Source organism: Pongo abelii, chromosome 2, assembly GCF_028885655.2.
Source record: "Pongo abelii isolate AG06213 chromosome 2, NHGRI_mPonAbe1-v2.0_pri, whole genome shotgun sequence".
In the NCBI taxonomy this organism is placed as follows: Eukaryota; Metazoa; Chordata; class Mammalia; order Primates; family Hominidae; genus Pongo; species Pongo abelii.
In genome coordinates, this window is record NC_085928.1 from 195,292,278 (window position 1) to 195,310,406 (window position 18,129).

Consider the following 18,129-nt stretch of genomic DNA (forward strand, 5'->3'; position numbering starts at 1 on the left):
TAAATAAGAAAAATCACAGTAACAATCATGATTTCTCCAAGAGGCCAGGTGAATTTGACCAGTGATGAGTCCAAGCTACAGAAGGAGCAGAGGGCAGTGGCTGCCGAAAAGAAGGCTAAAGAAGTTTGCAAAAAGATAACATGCACTTTTCCAGGCTAGATACACAGGCGGAGAAGCAAACTGGCGAAATAAAATCCGACAAGGAAGATCTGGAGCGCATCAGGATGCCAGGTGAACGCAAAGAACAGGTCGGAAGTGACGTCACTGGCCGAGTCGCGCGCTCAGCGGGACTGCGGGTCCGGTGGAATTCCGGCCGGACGTGGCGCACGGGAAGTTACGCAGGGGAGGCGGTACCTGGTTGTGGAGGGTGACGCCATGGGTGGGGCGGAGCGTCTGGGATGCGCTGGGAGCCTCGGATCCCCGACAGGTAACCTGCGGGCGGATCTGAACGGGGGCGAGGGTGGCAGCTGGAGTTGATGGCCTAGGTCGCTCGGGGCCCTAAGCGCGGGTGGACACAGCTTAGGTAATGGACAGCATTAGGTGGTGGCTGGAGAAAAGGCTCCTTGGCATGAGACTCTGAGGGGTTGAGGATATGGAGAACTCTTGGGAACTTGGTCTTGAGGGCCCGAAGTCGTCGAGGAAATACAGACAGGTTGAGTCTTCTAGGAATCAGACATGGCTGGGGGTCATGGGTTTCCGATCATTGGCGCTTATGTTGGAGAGACGGAGCCTGGGGCACTGAGATGAGTTGACCTAGGGTTCACCTACCCCGACCTGTTCTGCTAATAGGGGACAGGGACCTCGACTTTTTGTCTCTTAACTCGTAGCACAGTGCCTTGTCGCAAGTAGGCATTCTTTAGATGTTGTGGAAGGAAGGAATGAATGAATGAATGAACCAACCAACATGATTCTGGCTCCCTGGCAGAACCTCTCCCAAATTTCAGTATTCTAACCTCTGAATGTAGAAATGACTCCAGTTTAGTTTGCTAACCAGGGGTTTATGAGGATGCTCGTGCAGGAGATACCCAGGACATTGTTGGTTTTTGTTAGTTTTGTTTTTTATGGTTATTGAAATTTAGAAATGTGTCTTAGTATTCTTATCCGGGTGGAGAGGATGAGTCATTTACTTTGGCTTCTTTCAGGTTCCTTTACTTTTCTGGGAAGAACTTGTAGGGAAATGATACCAGGGAGGAGTTGCACTGTTGTAAATAAACTGCTGTTGTAGTGCTGACTGTTCTTAATGCTTTCTTTTAAGCAAAGTAAACTTACTTTCCTTTTTCTTTCTTTCTTTTTTTTTTTCTGAGACGGAGTCTCTCTCTGTCGCCAGGCTGGAGTACAGTGGCGATCTCCGCTCACTGCAACCTCCGACCCCCTGGTTCACGTAATTCTCCTCCCAGAGCCTCCCAAGTAGCTGGGATTACAGGCACGCGCCACCACCCCCAGCTAATTTTTGTATTTTTAGTAGAGCCTCGGCCTCCCAAAGTGCTGGGATTACAGGCCTGAACCACTACGCGCGGCCACTTTCCTTTTTCTTGTTTTCTTCCTTATCTTATAAGTAAGTGTACTACTTACATTTGAGATGTGAGAATTTTAACTCACTAAAAATGTTATAATTGAGAATATACCTTATATTTTCCATTATAAAAATGAAAATAGTAATTTATAAAAATCCAGAGATTACAGCTGGTGTTTATAAGTAAGGTTAACTCCTTCCAAACAGTTGTATTAATAGAGGGTCCCCAAAAGAAGATTAAACTGTTTCCTTTGTTGGAAGTACTTGTTTAGGTGTCTTAAATGTGATAACGAGTGGGGCCGGGCATGGTGGCTCACACCTGTAATCCCAGCACTTTGCGAAGCCAAGGTGGGCGGATCACTTGAGGTCAGGAGTTCGAGACGAGCCTGGCCAACATGGTGAAACCCCATCTCTACTAAAAATATGGAAAAAATTAGCCGGGCGGGGCGCGAGCCTGTAATCCCAGCTACTTGGGAGGCTGAGGCAGGAGAATCGCTTGAAGCTAGGAGGGGGAGGTTGCAGGAGCAGAGGTTGTGCCACTGCACTCCAGCCTGGGCGACAGAGTTAACTCCTCAGGAAATATAAATAAATGAATATAAAATATAAATAAATAAATAAAATTTAAAAAATAAAAATTAATTTTAAAAATGTGATAAAAAGTGGGCAGGGACCTAAAAAACAACTACTGTAACCAGATTGGTTTTGGTTGTCAAACGGAAAAAAAGTGCAGATGAGACTGTCATCAGGCTGTGTAATGAAATCTTGGCATGAATTACTACCTAGTCCAGTGAGGTGAATGTTGATGGGCTACATAATGAGATAGCAGCTCTGGTTTCAGAATCTTACTGTTAGATTGGGTATAGTGGGGTAGGAAACCCTGAATTTATGTCATACGGGTGTGTGTGTGTGTGTGTGTGTTTTATGAAGATGAAACTCGTAAGCATTTTTTAGATGTAAAAATCTAATATGTTCTTAAAATAGGTTGAAAACTCCAAAAAGTTGACATGTAAATATATTATTGCACTGTTTAAATTTTAAGTTTACATACCCTTAAACCTTGTGTTCCCAATTTCTGGAAAGTGCCCAGAATCATGCCCATTTGTGTATACTGTTACTGTGGTGCCACCCTTAGAATACATAAAATTATGGTACAAAGTCATGTTTTGAGATCCTGTAGATTTATGTTAATATTATTGTCTTACTTAAAAATGCAGTCTAATTTTGCTACCTCAGTCTCCTGTTCAGTGTCAATCTGCTGTTCAATGTGATGTCCACTAAACTCTGGACATCTAAATGTCTGTGTAGTATAACTTTTATTCATAATGAGTTGGTATCTCAGTGGTACCTTAGGTCTGTACATTGACATTCTTGAGGTTTTTAGTTTTGCAGAACACTGATATCTATGGACTCTAAAATGGACTTCATTTGAAGAAACCCACGGACCATTAATGGACAAAAACATGAGTCAATATGTATTATGGCATTCAAATCCTAGCACTTTGGGAGAGGTAAGTAGTTGACTGTGTTTTATGTTTGGTGAGATGGTAGACCAATCTTAAATTTGCCTAGGAAATTATAGGATTGTAATTGAAAAATACAGTTCTTAATCTATGTTTTAATCAAGACCTTCCAAAGAGAGGTTTGTTTTGTATATATGAAGCAATTGTTCTTATTTTCCTGTAAAGTTGATCAGAAATTTAAGATTGGCAAGCTATATTTATATTGTTCCTGGAAGGCTACTGCTCTGCTTTCTTTTTTTAGGGGGGAACCTCCTTTCAAAACTTTACATCCAGGTAGAAATAATTTAATCTGTGGATCCGTGTAGAAATGAGGCCTCAAATAGTCATTTAAATTATCTTGCATCCAAGTTTTGCTATGTAATAGTATATGTATCAAATCTAGTGATCAATTTTATCTTGTGCCTCAGGTTTAAGCAAGAAAAGAGGCCAAAAAATGTCTTTGTTTCTTTATTCTGCCTTATTTATACTATTTTATTTTTTCTTTCTTCTTCTTTTAAAAAAATTTTGTTTGGTGGTTGATTCTCCAGGCCTTTTATCTTTCTGTCTCAAGGGGGCAAAATTTCTTTTCTCCCATTTTGCCTTTTTTAATTGATCAGTTTGTTCATTTTCAGAACCTTAACTTCTCACTTTATGATAATATTTTTCACCTTTTAATCACTAAGCATTAAACTTACAGTTTTTTGCTGGTCTCCTTTGTAGATACACTGGCTTCTTGTTTAGAATTTGTTTAATTCTATAGCAGGCAGTACTTCTAGGAATTCATCTTTCAGATCTATTTGGCCTTACACACAGAAATTTGCATACAAAGATTTTTGTCACCATATTGTTTGAAATTAAAAAAAAAATCAACCTGCTAGAAATAGCCTGTGCTTCAACAGAGGTCTAGTTAAATGACTGCCTTTATACAGAGTAATACTTTGCAGCTCTTAGGACAAAGTAGGTGCAGAGATGCAGATATGGAAAAATCTCTAATATACGTTGTTAACTGAGAAAACAATAAAAAGAACTTTACATATAGTATGTTTTCATTTGTGTTTATATAAAGCATACATTTATATACATACAAACAAAACTTCTTCAAACCAGTGTAAGGAATTATTGACAGATTACCCTGGGGAATGAGACTAGAGGCCTAGAGTAGGAAGAAGAGACTTACATCTCACATTTTTTCCATATACTATTTCTGCTGGGTTGATTTTTTTTTACTATGAGCATGTTTGTATTTTCATAATACTAAGAAACAAACAGCAAGGCTTTAGGATAATTTAACAATTATGAGAGCCTTTTACTATTCCCTTATGACTTTCTGTTCTTATAATACTTGGACTATTTAGAAGAAGTAGGGTTACACAAATGAGTTAAGTTTTTTTCAGAGCTGCAGTCTATTCCAGTCCATTGTAATAGATTTTAAACCTTGACGTTAGATTGTTACTATTAAGATCTTAAGAATACTCAGTGCTTAGTCTTGCCGAATTCAGTATTCATTTACCGTATATTGCATGTTGCTGACCTGACCAGGTGATACCATGGGTGTTACCTTTGTTTGCAAGCTAGGTTAGTATTGCAGTGGCATAGTTCTGAACTTCACAGTATTACTGAATAGGATGAACTTTGTTTTATTTGAATTGCTATTTAGGGACTTTTTAAACAACTCTTATTATTTTACTTTGTTCTTGATGTTTAGAACTGGCTTAAGGCATTTCGAAGAATAGCTTGTTCTGTTAGTAAAATCAGCAAACCAGAAAAATAATTTGTATAATTGGTAATCTCATTTTGTATTACTTTGAATTGGCTGATTATCTGCCTTGGGAATGCAGCAGAAAATTCTGGTGACTTTTACTTTGATAAACATTTTTGTCTTCCCACATTTTTATTGTAGGACATTTGGAATAGTAGTAATAGATAAGTAAAATGAATTATATGAAAAATTTAAATAATAATCTTTATTTTTTAATAGGGATTTCATTAGAAACTTGCTTGAGAATAGGCTTTATAAGATACATACCTATATGATACAACTTTTTGTGTGTCTGTTGAAATTCATAATGAAGGCTGCTAACTAGGGGTTGAGTCATGATTAGTAGAATAAAAGAAGTTATAGGCTCATGCCTGTAATCCTAGCACTTTGGGAGGCCGAGGTGGGCGAATCACCTGAGGTCGGGAGTTCGAGACCAGCCTGACAACCATGGAGAAACCCCATCTCAACTAAAAATACAAAAAATTAGCTGGGCATGGTGGCACATGCCTGTAATCCCAGCTACTTGGGAGGCTGAGGTAGGAGAATCATTTGAACTCGGGAGGCAGAGGTTGCGGTGAGCCAAGATTGTGCCATTGCACTCCAGCCTGGGCAAACTTGGCAGAGTATTTTGCATGTGGTCATCTCTGTTAAATGATGCTTTGTTTCCTAATGTCCTTGGGATTAATCACTATCATCATGAAGGGGAAATCAGTGAGTGGGATGCCTAGATTTAGACTCCTTATTCTTGCTAAGTGAATGGATAGCAATGAATTGAATCCAAGGACAGATTGTTTTCCTAAATCAAGAGGATAGAATATGGTAAAGGTGACATGGAAAGAAAGGAGATGAACCTGAATGTAAAAATTACATGTAGAAAACACAGAATTGAGGAAAGTTGCTTCTGTATGTGTGTGTATATATGTGTGTACATAGATACATAGTATATTATACCTACATCTATGTATATTACATACATATATGTTCCAGAAATATATATATTTATATAGAGAGAATATATATATTCCAGAAAAATATATATACTTTATATAGGGAGAATATATATATTCCAGAAATATATGTGTGTGTATATATATATATATATAGAGAGAGAGAGAGAGAGAGAGAGAGAGAATATGTATGTGTATGTGTGTGTGTGTATATATATATATTCCAGAAAACCAGATAGGAAGTTATCGAGTTAGTCAATAAGAATAAATAAATAAATAAATAAGTGCATTAAGGCCTTAGAGCTGGGCCTGTCATAGGCTAGTTGGTGATTTTGCGAGTAGCTTAAATAATTTTGGAAGTTTTAAGATTATTCACAGAGTCGAAATGACAGGAAGGCAGACCTAAGCTTAAGTGAGAAAATTAAAATGTAGCAACATAAACTATTATGTTAACCATCTTTTTTGAGATTCTGTTGTGTGTTGTTTTGGGGAGGGCAGAAAGAAGAGAGAACTCAAAAATTTATTGCTGTTCAATTTGAATTGAACTAGAACATAAGTCTTTCCTAGCATTCCAATTGTTTATGACCGAGATTAACCAAGATTAAACAGATCCCTTTAACCTATAAAACATTAATACACAAAAACGGATTTGATTACCTTGCAGAACAGGAGAACTGTTTTTAATCGAAGTTTTGATCCTATAAAAGGGTAATTGTGATGATCTAGATTGAGGGGACTGGGACTTTTTAGAAGACTTTGGAAGGGTTGGAGAAACTCCATAGGAAGTATGCTTGTTCTCTGTTATTTGAGGCCAAATTTCATTCAAAATAAGAGAACGTATAGAACTATTAATAGTTTGCAGTGAAGCAGACTGTGTTGAGAGGCAGTGAACTCCTGGTAATTAGGGTTGCTTAAGCAGAATTTGAACATCAGGAACACTGTAGAGGGGATTTTTCATTGTAAGGGAGAGTGTACTAGATTATTCCGGAGGCCTCTTTCAAATCCTAAAAACTTTTTTATAGTGTAATGAAGTGATTTATTGTCAATGGGTTTAATCTCTTATTCCTATATTTAAATACTGATAGCTAACATATCCACTGGTCACTTATCCACCAACCTTACCTCACCCATAACCAGGACATAAATTTTAAAATTACTTGAACTTCAAATTATAAGACATAAAATTAACATGCGTTTCTCAGGTCCTTACTCAGTTTACTTTTATTTTAGACACAATTCTGATAGGCTTAATTAGCTGGTATCTAACTCCATGAGATATTAGAAGTAACAAATCATGAATAGTCCAGGTGCTTCTATTAGAGGCAAAGAAAAAAAGAAAAAACTCATAAAGCAGACCAGCTAATTTAAAATTGTAGCAACCTGAGTCCTTTTGATAAGATGAAAACAGCTCTATATTAATGGATGTTCAAAATGATAACCCTGACTGAACAGAAATAATTTATGTTTAGTATTTTCTATTGAAGAAAGGAAGAATACCTGAATTTTAGAAAGATCTCTTCAGTGTGTTTAATAACAAAAGACAGTCGGACAGATATTTTGGCATTTGGAGAGGCTGCATTGTATAGTGGAAAGAGCGCAAACTCTAGAGTAATACAGACAGATTTGAATCTGGGCTGCAGTCTATTAATTAAGTTTTATTATTCATTTCAAGCCTCAATTTCCTCAGCTGTAAAAAGGAATTTACTGAAGGTTAATGTATATAAAGTCTTGCCTAAGTAAAAGTAGCTATTATTATTATTTCATTATTACCATAAAGCTTACTTTATCTTGAATAACTTTTTTTTTTGCCTATTCAAGTAGAGCAAGAACAAACTTATGTAATAGTTTTAGCGTAAGTTCAATATATATAATGCCAATAATGGTGATGGCATGCTTGAAAAAACTTTTAAAAAATCATACAAGTAATTCATATCCACTTTACAAAAATTAGGTTATAGAAAATATACCTAAGCAAAAAAAGGAGTAAAGTTGTCAGAATCCTTTATCACTATAATATTTTAGTGCGTGCTTCATTTTTAAACTGCTTTGACATTCCCACAGGGTGTCACTTCTGAGCAGTGACTGCTGAAACGGACTCTATATTACTACTGTTGGGGAATTTATATTAGTCACTGTGCTTTCTAATCATAACATGAAGTGAAAGATTGTGACATGGCACAATGCTGATTAAGATAAAGCCCTGGTCCTGGTAAATTCTGTTGTATTGAAACCAATTTTGTAGAGTGGTGGGTGTTGCTTTCTGTTCTGGAGCCAGAGAGCCCAAGTTTGAATCCCGTCTCTACTATTTACCAGCTGGGTAATTACCTGAATTTCTTAATTTTTTTGTACTTCAGTTTCTTTATCTGTAAATAGGAGACAATAGTAGTATCTAATTCATGGACTGTTGTGAGGATTAAAGGAATTAATCTACATAAAGTGTCTAGAGCAGTGCCTGGCACAAAGTATAGATTCAGTAAATATTAGCTGTTATTATTATTAGTTTTTAGGCAGGTTTATACAAGCATATAAGATAAACAGAATGAGCACAAAATTAAGTCAGTGAGATTAAAAACCTCTTCTGAAAAAGAGAAGGGAGAGGTATGGAACAGAGGCTAGTATACCCTGAGGGACAGAGGCCTCTGGTAATTATTTACTGTGCTGAAATTTCAGAGGGCTATAACCCGTCTTTTGTTGCATCATGCACATGTTTACAATATTTTTACTATATGTTTTTCATTTGAACCTTGCAAAGGGGTCTGAATTTTTCTATTTGAAGGCTTTGTTTCTTTTTCTCCCTGTTTAAATGTTACAATATTTTTGAACCATAATACTTCCACATCAGTTTATTTCCCTACCCCACAAAGTGAACATCATTTTATGCTATCTCTTCCAACAAGCATTTTGGCTATGCTTTCAGAGGTCAAAAGCTCTTTAAGACAATTTGATATCATGGATAGAGATCAAAGACATACAATAAATTATCATTAAATCAGTGTATCTGACTACAGCCCCAGGGAGAATCTGTAAGAACTTTAAATTCTGTTGCAATTTTCAGTGAAGGGTATTAATCAAAGAGATAAGCCAATGAACATATTCAGCCATTCTGTCTACTGTACCTTTTCAAAAATTTTTTTTTCCTTTTCTTTGTTTTTGATTTTCTCCTTTTGTTCTTTTAGCATGGTATCTAGTAATCTGATTAATTACTGACCAAAAAGTAGTTTTTAATTTCCCTTAAAAAATTATTAGACTTGTAGTAGAATTTTTTTGTGTTTTGTTTTGTTTTCAAGCATCAAGTACCACGTTTTTGAAGACCGTGGCCTATCATCATTATGCATTCAAGATTTGAGTTTGAATAACCTCATCAAGACTTAGATCTTCTTCAAAAGCTTCAAGTCTCGTCTGCATTAAAGCCCTCCATTGAACCCTCTCACAAAAGTACAAGCTTAAAGGAACTAAAATCCATTAATACATTCCATTTTATATCCCTTCCTCTGACTTCTCTTCAATTTCCTTGGCCTCTAGGGTCCTTCATATTGCTTATGTTCCTTTAGACTAGAGCCAAGGGGACAGTGCTTTCCAAAAAAAAAAAAATGTGTTCTGTGGCCATAAGTTTTCATTGATAGAGAAGCATAAATTTAACATGATGAATTTAGAATTAGGTCTTTTATCGTATCCTATAAAAAGTTGAGTTAACAGGCCGGGCACCGTGGCTCACGCCTGTAATCCCAGCACTTTGGGAGGCCAAGGTAGCTGGATGCCCTGAGGTCAGGCATTTGAGACCAGCCTGGGCAACATGGCAAAACCCCATCTCTACTAAAAGTACAAAAATTAGCCAGGCGTGGTGGCAGGCGCCTGTAATCCCAGCTACTCGGGAGACTGAGGCAGGAGAATCACTTGAACCCGGGAGGCGGGGGCTGCAGTGAGCCGAGATCGCGCCACTGCATTCCAGCCTGGGTGACAGAGCGAGACTCCGTCTAAAAAAAAAAAAAGTTGAATTAACAATAAGGAAATGAGGATGAAGCAGTAAAAATATTTTGGGTTACATTATACTCTCAGAAGCTATGTGGTTTAGAGAAAAGGGCCCCCAACCACAAAAGTTAGCGGTTCTTATTCTGTCTGCCTTGTACTAGGTATATGGTAACTGTGAAAGTCACTTAACCTCTCTGAACCTTAACTTCGTCATCTATAAAGTGAATCTAACATTTTCCCCCCGGCCTACCTCACAGGGTTGTTGTGAGGATCAAATGAAATAATGTACATGAAAAGACATATATAAAATGTATAATACAGACAAAGGGTCCTGTTACATAGTTGGAAGTCATTCCCTCAGATTTTGGGCCTAGGAAAGTAGGTGATTTAAACTCACTGAAAGCATGTACCATGTCCAGGTTGGATACATGGCAACAAGGCTATGTTAAATTTTTTTTCTCTGAGTTGAGTCCCTAAAATACTATCATGGGCTAGTTCTAAGAAGGAGCATGAATATATATTCCCCTAAAATTATAGCTTAGCATTGTTAATGCTTTAGAGCAGTTATGGGAGTTATAGGTTGTAACATATTAGTGATTTGTGAAACTTTTTTACTAAAATGTGACCCTCATTTTTCTTTAAATGAAAGAACATAGAATATTTCACAATGCATCCCACGTGGTAAGAGTAAAAAATTGTTTTAGTTATATGTACAAATGTGTGTGTGAACGTGTGTGTACTTGGTCATTAAATAAAATGTACTTTTTTTTTCCTGTGAGTTGCACTTGCTGTTCTTTCTTTTCCTTTTCCTTTTTCTTTTTCTTTTTTTTGAGACAGAGTCTGGCTCTGTCACCCAGGCTGGAGTGTAGTGGCACAATGTTGGCTCACTGCAACCTCTGCCTCCTGGGTTCAAGCGATTCTCCTGCCTCAGCCTCCCGAGTAGCTGGGATTACAGGCGCCCACCACCACGCCCAGCTAATTTTTGTATTTTTAGTAGAGATGGGGTTTTGCCATGTTGGCCAGGCTGGTCTCAAATTCCTGACCTCAGGTGATCTACCTGCCTCAGCCTCCCTGGGATTACAGGCGTGAGCCACCATGCCCGGCCTCTTTTTTGTTTTGAGACAGGGTCTCACTTTATTACCCGGGCTGGAGTGCAATGGCACAGGCGGCAGCAGCGCCATGATCATGGCTCACTTCAGCCTTGACCCACCAGGCTCAAGTGATCCTCTCACCTCAGCCTCCCCAGGTAGCTGGGACTACAGGCACATGCCACCACACCCGGCTAATTTTTGTATTTTTTGTAGAGATGGGGTTTCATCATGTTACCCAGGCTGGTCTTGAACTCCTGAGCTCAAGCGATCCACCTGCCTTGGCCTCCCAAAGTGCTGGGATTACAGACATGAGCCACTGTGCCCGCCCGTCAGTTGCTGTTCTTGGAGTACCGTTTTGGCACTAATGCCTTCCTACATATTTGGATTCCTAGGAGACTCAGCATTTTTTTTTCACTTTATACTACTAATTGTGACAAAGAATTTAATATCAATTTGACTTATGGTGTAATTGAAATATTTTTTATTTTGTAGCACAGAGAAAGCCTATATGCCTTATGGATATTTAATATTTTAATATCTATTCTGATAATAGCATTTAAAAGGTTGTTTCAACCTCTACTAGCAGAAAGATTGTATCAAATATTTTGCTTTTTAATTTTTTTTTACTTGTATCTTTCTGGCCTAATGGCAAACAAAACCCTCCTTTTAGCATTACTTGAGGACTAAGTAGAGAGAGGCTATCGAGAATGTAGTTAGCATGACTGGGAATTTGATGGTCTCTGGAAAAGAAAATGCCATTTCTTTTCTTTCTCTGAGTAACTAGGTTTATCTTTAGTTTAATGATTTAAGATAAATAAATCACTGACATTAACTTGTTCAACTGTTACTCCTAAAAATAGATATCTCCCTCTTTGGTGATAGCATTGGTTAAGTTAGCATAGGTGACTTTATTATAGTGTCCGTGAACAATAGGGCATGGCTGCTTCTTCCTAGGGTTGTGCTTTCCAATTCATTGATGAAGAACTAATTTTTTAGTGCTTTAGTGTACTGAAATGCTGTCTTTAGTGCCCTGGAATTACTTATTTAAACTGTGATAGAAGGTTGTACAAGGTATTAATTTTCTCTGCTTATAAATTATATGAATGTATATAGTCCTAGCAATATGAATATTTATCAGAAGATGTATAATGTAGAATCCAACTGCCTCATTCTTCCTGAACAGCCATGGCCAAACTTCTTGCATTAATGGAGACAGAATGAATTGCAAAGGTTGTATAAGTCGAGGCTATTATGTTTATGACAATTGGCAGCTGTGGCATAAAAGGTTCATTACTATATGTAATTGACATTTTGTTGTTCCTTCTTCCTCCACACCTCTGCCAAAAAATGGCATTGGTATTACTACCTCTCCATGTAGGAAGTAGGATCTACCTATGAGAAAGTTCAAGAGAGTAGTTAGGCAACTTCAGCTATCCCTGACCTTCTTCCACAACCCTCATGAAACTAATCCATTGCAAAATTCAGTCTTTTCTACTTCCTAAATATCTTTCAAATTATTCACCTTTGTTTCCATGTCCATCCTTATTTATTTTATCATCTTCGCCTACATTTTTGCAATAACTCTTGAATGGTTTTTTGTATTTACTCCTCCCCTCTCTAATCTCATTGCTTTTAGACTGATTTTTAAAAATACAATTCTAATCTTTTTGGTCCTCTGATCTAAACTCTTAATATCTTATTACCCTTAGAATTCAACTCCAAATCTTCAATCATTCTTTGTCTACTAAGCTCAAGCCATAATGGTCTTCCAATTCTCTGACAATGCCATTTTTTTTTCTTCAGAGTATTTGTTGTTATTTTTGAGACAGAGTCTTGCTCTGTCGCCCAGGCTGGAGTGCAGTGGTGCAATCTCAGCTCACTGCAACCTCCGCCTCCCGGGTTCAAGCACTTCTCTGCCTCAGCCTCCCGAGTGGCTGGGATTATAGGCGCCCGCCACCATGCCCAGCTAATTTTTGTATTTTTAGTAGAGACGGGGTTTCACCATGTTGGCCAGGCTGGTCTTGAACTCCTGACCTCATGATCCACCCGCCTCGGCCTCCCAAAGTGCTGGGATTACAGGCGTAAGCCACCGCGCCCAGCTTTCTTTAGGGCTTTTGCAGATACTTTCTGCTTGGAATGCCCTCCTCTCTCCTGTTCCTCTTCGCATAACCCACTTCTACTCGTACTACCAGTCTCACTTTAAATATTATTTTTTCCAAGAAGCTTTCCTCCATATCTCAGACTAGATTAGGCCTCCCTTCTCTATCATTCTTTCATAAATCACCCATTTTTTTCTCACACCTAGCATAGTTGTAATTATTTCTCATATATAATCATTTATTAATAATCTTACAAGACAACCTTCAGGAGGGCAACGACTGGTGCATGTTTTATTACACTGTATGCCCAGTGTTTAGGAAATTGCCTAGCAAATAGTAGGGATTCAGTAAATATTTGTCAACTGATTCTTCCCACAGCCAACACTCTTCACTTAGATATGTCAGTACTGTAAGTTCTGGGTTGTTTAACTTCCTCTGTTCAAAATCCTCCTCTTGACTGAGTGCAGTGCTCACGCCTGCAATTTCAGCACTTTCGGAGGCCAAGGCAGGAGGATTGCTTGAGGCCAGGAGTTCAAGACCAGCAACACAGTGAGACTCCAGTCTCTACAAAATAAAACTAATTTAAAAATGAGCCGGGCATCGTGGCACATGCCTGTAGTCCCAGCTACTTAGGAGGCTGAGGTGGAAGGATTGCTGGAGCCCAGGAGGTCCAGGCTGCGGTGAGCCATGATTGTGCCACTGCACTCCAGCCTGGGTAACAGAGCGAGACCCTGTCTCAAACACACAAACCAAAACCCTTCAGTTGCTTCTCATCTCACTCCAAGTATGAGCCTAAGTCTTTATAATGGTCTCCAGGGCCTTACCTGATATGCCTCTGCTCTCTCCTTACCTCTCTACCATCTATTGGACTACCCAGCCCAGATCTCTTAGCTGATCCTTAGAAATGCCAAGCTTTCTTCTGCCTCAGGACCTTTGTACTTGATATTCCCTGTGCCTAGAATACCCTTGCCTTAGATGTCTATCTGGTTTACTCTCTCATCTTCTTTAGGCCCTTCAGGTTATGTGACCTCAGTGAGGCCCTCTTTGACCATCTTATTTAAAATTGTAACCTCACTACATGGCATCCCTAGTCTTCTCTGCTTTACTGTTCTCCATCGTACTTATCTCTGATTGGCATTCTCTTCATAGGTATTTTCCCCAGTATTGAGAACAGTGACTGACACATGGTGGGCCCTTAGAACTTATTTATTAGTGGAGTGAATTTAACCTGTACCCACAGAGATGCATATTTGGGACAATGAGACCTGTAGCCCAAATTATGAGGACTTAATATTTCAAGATTAATTAATATTTAATTAATATTTCAAGATTAATTAAATTTATTTATATCCTGCCTTGTTCTAAAAAATATTTTAAAATGCGTATAGTATGTAGGATGGGGACATAAAGAGAATAAGACAAAGCGAATGTAATAGTATTAAAGTAGGTGAAGTTAATGTACAGAAGGTCCTGCACAGTGGCTAAAGTCATGTTATAAATTTGACTTATTAGAGAGTTAGCTTGCTCAGAAATGATTGAACTGGAATCAAGAATTTGTTCTCTGGCACAGGTCACAGATATTTGAGTCTTACATAGAAACCTAGAAAACCTATTTAACTATAAGACATTGTGCAGTTACTCTTCTAAAAAAAAAAAACTTCCTTTCTGTATTAGGAAATTTCCTATTGGCATAAAATGTACACAGTCTGTTCATTACAAAGGCTCTGCTACATTTGAGAGATGGTAGTCACAGCTACCATCTCAGCTTATATCATGTCCAGGACATTCCCAAGGTTGATTTAAACCTAGTAATTGGATATTTTTGAAAGTTAACTGTGAAAAATACCAACCAGCACATCAATTACCCCAGTTTCTCCTCCTCTAATCATGAGGTAGCATGAGAGTCCAGTGGTTGTGGCTTCCTTCCTTTTGAGGTAGATAATTGGCAACTTAGAAATAAGTTCTTGGCTGGGCACAGTGACTCACACCTGTAATCCCAGCACTTCGGGAGGACAAGGCGGGCAGATCACCTGAGGTCAGGAGTTCGAGACCAGCCTGGCCAACATGGTGAAACCCTGTCTCTACTAATAATACAAAAATCAGCCAGGTGTGGTGGCACATGCCTGTAATCCCAGCTACTCGGGAGGCTGAGGTGGGAGAATCTCTTGAACCCAGGAGGCGGAGGTTGCAATGAGCTGAGACCATGCCACTGCACTCCAGTCTGAGCAACACAGTGAGACTCCGTCTCAAAAAAAAAAAAAGAAAAAGAAATAGGTTCTTATGTAGTCACAACTAAACAGGGTAGGAAGATTGGGAGTTAGATGAATTAGACTTCAAGACATTTTTCACCAATACAGTAACCAAAATAAGAGCTATTCTCTCTCTCTCTCTGTGTGCATACAGTTAATAGATATTATATAGTACTTGTCTTTCTGTTCATGGTATGTATAGTTTCCTAATTCTGTCTTTTTTTTTTTTTGTCATTTAAAACTGAGTCTGAGAATTATTGCCATGTCTGCAGGCCAGAGATAAAGTAGGGAACGTGGCGACGGACTACAGGCCTTTCAGTAGACTCTGCAGTACCTCACTAAACAAAGCTGGTATTTTTGAGGCAAAAGATAAGAATATTTAGCTAAATGGTGTTCCACTTGCAAAATGTGCTAGTTCTTGTGTGATTTTTTTCTTCTTTCTTAGAAAGCTTTCTCTTTTCTATCTTTTACTTAGAGATAAATATTACATTTGAAGTCACATCTGTCCCACACCATTTTTTTCAGGGTTGAAAGACGAAAACTAAATGAACCATAGACTTAGGGAAATAATGGAAATATGTATGTTTTAAAAAAAACATTTATGTTCCACATATTTCAAGGCAAGGAAATGAGGAGAAACATTAAGAACACCACAGAACCATTAAAATGGACAACTCAAAGGGAAAGTATTTTACCAAAAGCATTATGTATAACATGTTGCTGATTAAATTTGTGTTGTTATATTTAACGTGTAAGTATACATTATTCTAACTAATTTAAAATATGTTTATTGAATTTGCTTTACATATTTTATTTATTTGATGGAACTTTATATTCATTTTTTAAGAAGTCAAGTATCTCCTCGTTTTGGCATTTGATGAGTAACAGGAGAAAACCTGAGAAGAGACAAAAGTAATGCAAAGGTCACCGTATCTTCCAGCATAAGTGATGTAGAAACAGAAAGATCTTATTTTCAGTCAAAGTGGTGAAGTGGCAGAAAGAAAATATCCCCCGACTGATTTGCTGACACTAATTTTGCCATATAGTGAGGACAAAAAAAATATGTCTAGGCATTTAACTCATTATCTCCTAAACTATGGTACACAGAATGTCTGACACAACTACAAGAGATTTTGTAAGCCAAAAGGTTCTGTAATGACATGTTTGGAAAATGTTGCAGTCTTTTTTGAAAGTTTATAATGTATCTTAACACATTCCAAACGTGTAATCACAATTCTTTTTCGCTGATAAAATCTATTAATAACCCTTGGAATCATCTTTCAGGAAATGCTGAAAATTTTGCTTCTGTTTAGGATGCAGAATGTTGCAAGAGAACATTGTTCCCATCCTAACAATGAGAAAAATCTTGATAATCCACAAAGTCTTGATGCTTCTTGAGCTCATCAGAGAGTTGAGGTCACAAGGCAATCAGATGAACTGAAATTCCAAAGAGAGGCAAGCCCTTTTGAAGAGAGATAGGACACAGAAACTGTGTTACCTTTGGCAGAGCATAAGAGGAAGAGAAGGCATCGTAAAGGTAGGTAAGAAGAAAGCAGCTAAAACTGTAATGAATTCTTAAAAGGCTGAATGTGGGCTAATGTAACATTTCAGAATAACGGGGAGCCCCAGTCACAAAAGGAGCCTGCACTCACTTGCAAGCGTTCTTATATGGGCCCTTGTGTTAGTTTCCTAGGGCTGCCAGAGCAAAGTACAGCAATGTGCTGCTTAACGACATTTCAGTCAATGACTCCATCTTCATATTGCTATCTTCTCTGTATGTCTGTCTCTCTCTTTTTAAAACAATTTTTAAAGATACAGTACAGTAGTGTTAACTGTATATATATTCTTGTGAAACAGATCTCTAGAACTTGTTCATCTTGCAAAACTGAAACTCTGTACCCCTTGAATAACTCATCTTTTCTCTCTTCCCCATTCTACTAGTAGCACCATTCTACTTCCCATTTCTAAGAGTTTGACTATTTTTGATATTTCATATAAGTGGAATCATGCAATATTTTTCTTTTTGTGGCTGGTTTGTTTCACTTAACACAATGTCCTCAAAGTTCATCTGTGTTGTGGCATATGATAGGATTTCCCTTTTTTTTTTTTTTTTCTCAGACGGAGTTTCACTCTGTTGCCCAGGCTGGAGTGCAGTGGTGCGATCTCGGCTCATTGCAACCTCTGCCTCCCCAGTTCAAGCTATTCTCCTGCCTCAGCCTCCCGAGTAGCTGGGATGACAGGCACCCGCCACCACACCCAGCTAAGTTTTTGTATTTTTAGTAGAGACGGGGTTTCACTTGTCTCAAACTCCTGATCGCAGGTGATCCACCTGCCTCGGCCTCCCAAAGTGCTGGGATTACAGGCGTGAGCCACCACGCCCGGCCCTATTTCCTTTTTTTTTTTTTTCTTTTTTTTCTTTTTCAGATGGAGTCTGGCTTTGTTGCCCAGGCTGGAGTGCAATGGTGCCATCTCGGCTCACTGCAACCTCCAGCCTCCTGGGTTCAAGCAGTTCTTCCGCCTCAGCCTCCTGAGTAGCTGGGACCACAGGTGCCTGTCACCACGCTGGCTAATTTTTGTATTTTTGGTAGAGACAGGGATTCACCATGTTGGTCAGGCTGGTCTCAAACTCCTGACCTCAAGTGATCCACCTGTCTCGGCCTCCAAAGTGCTGGGATTACAGACATGAGCCACCACGCCCGGCCTACCTTCTTTTTTAAGGCTGAATATTATCCATTGTGTGAATATACCAAATTTTCTTTATTCATCTATTGGTGGACATTTAGGTTGTTGGCTATTGTGACTAATACTGTAATGAACATGAGCATGCAAATATCTCTTTGAAATCTTGTTTTGAATTCTTTTAGATATATACCCAGAAGTGGGATTGCTAGGTCATATGGTAATTCTATTTTTAATTTTTTGAGGAACTTCCATACTGTTTTCCATAGCAGCTGCACTATTTTACATTCCCACCAACAGTGTACAGAGACTCCAAGTACTCTA

General features: G+C 38.4%; 1 protein-coding gene across 2 annotated transcripts in view; it reads left to right on the plus strand.

The window, feature by feature from the left end:
• Nucleotides 1–320: 320 nt before the first annotated feature.
• The window catches only part of MAP3K13 (mitogen-activated protein kinase kinase kinase 13), a 195,986-nt gene continuing 178,177 nt past the window's right edge, over nt 321–18,129 (plus strand). The window contains exons 1-3 of one of the 2 annotated variants that reach the window (XM_054550329.2): nt 321–427; nt 2,895–3,021; nt 16,440–16,663. The gene's annotated coding sequence lies outside the window, so the exon portion shown is untranslated. 2 annotated transcript variants of the gene reach the window in all.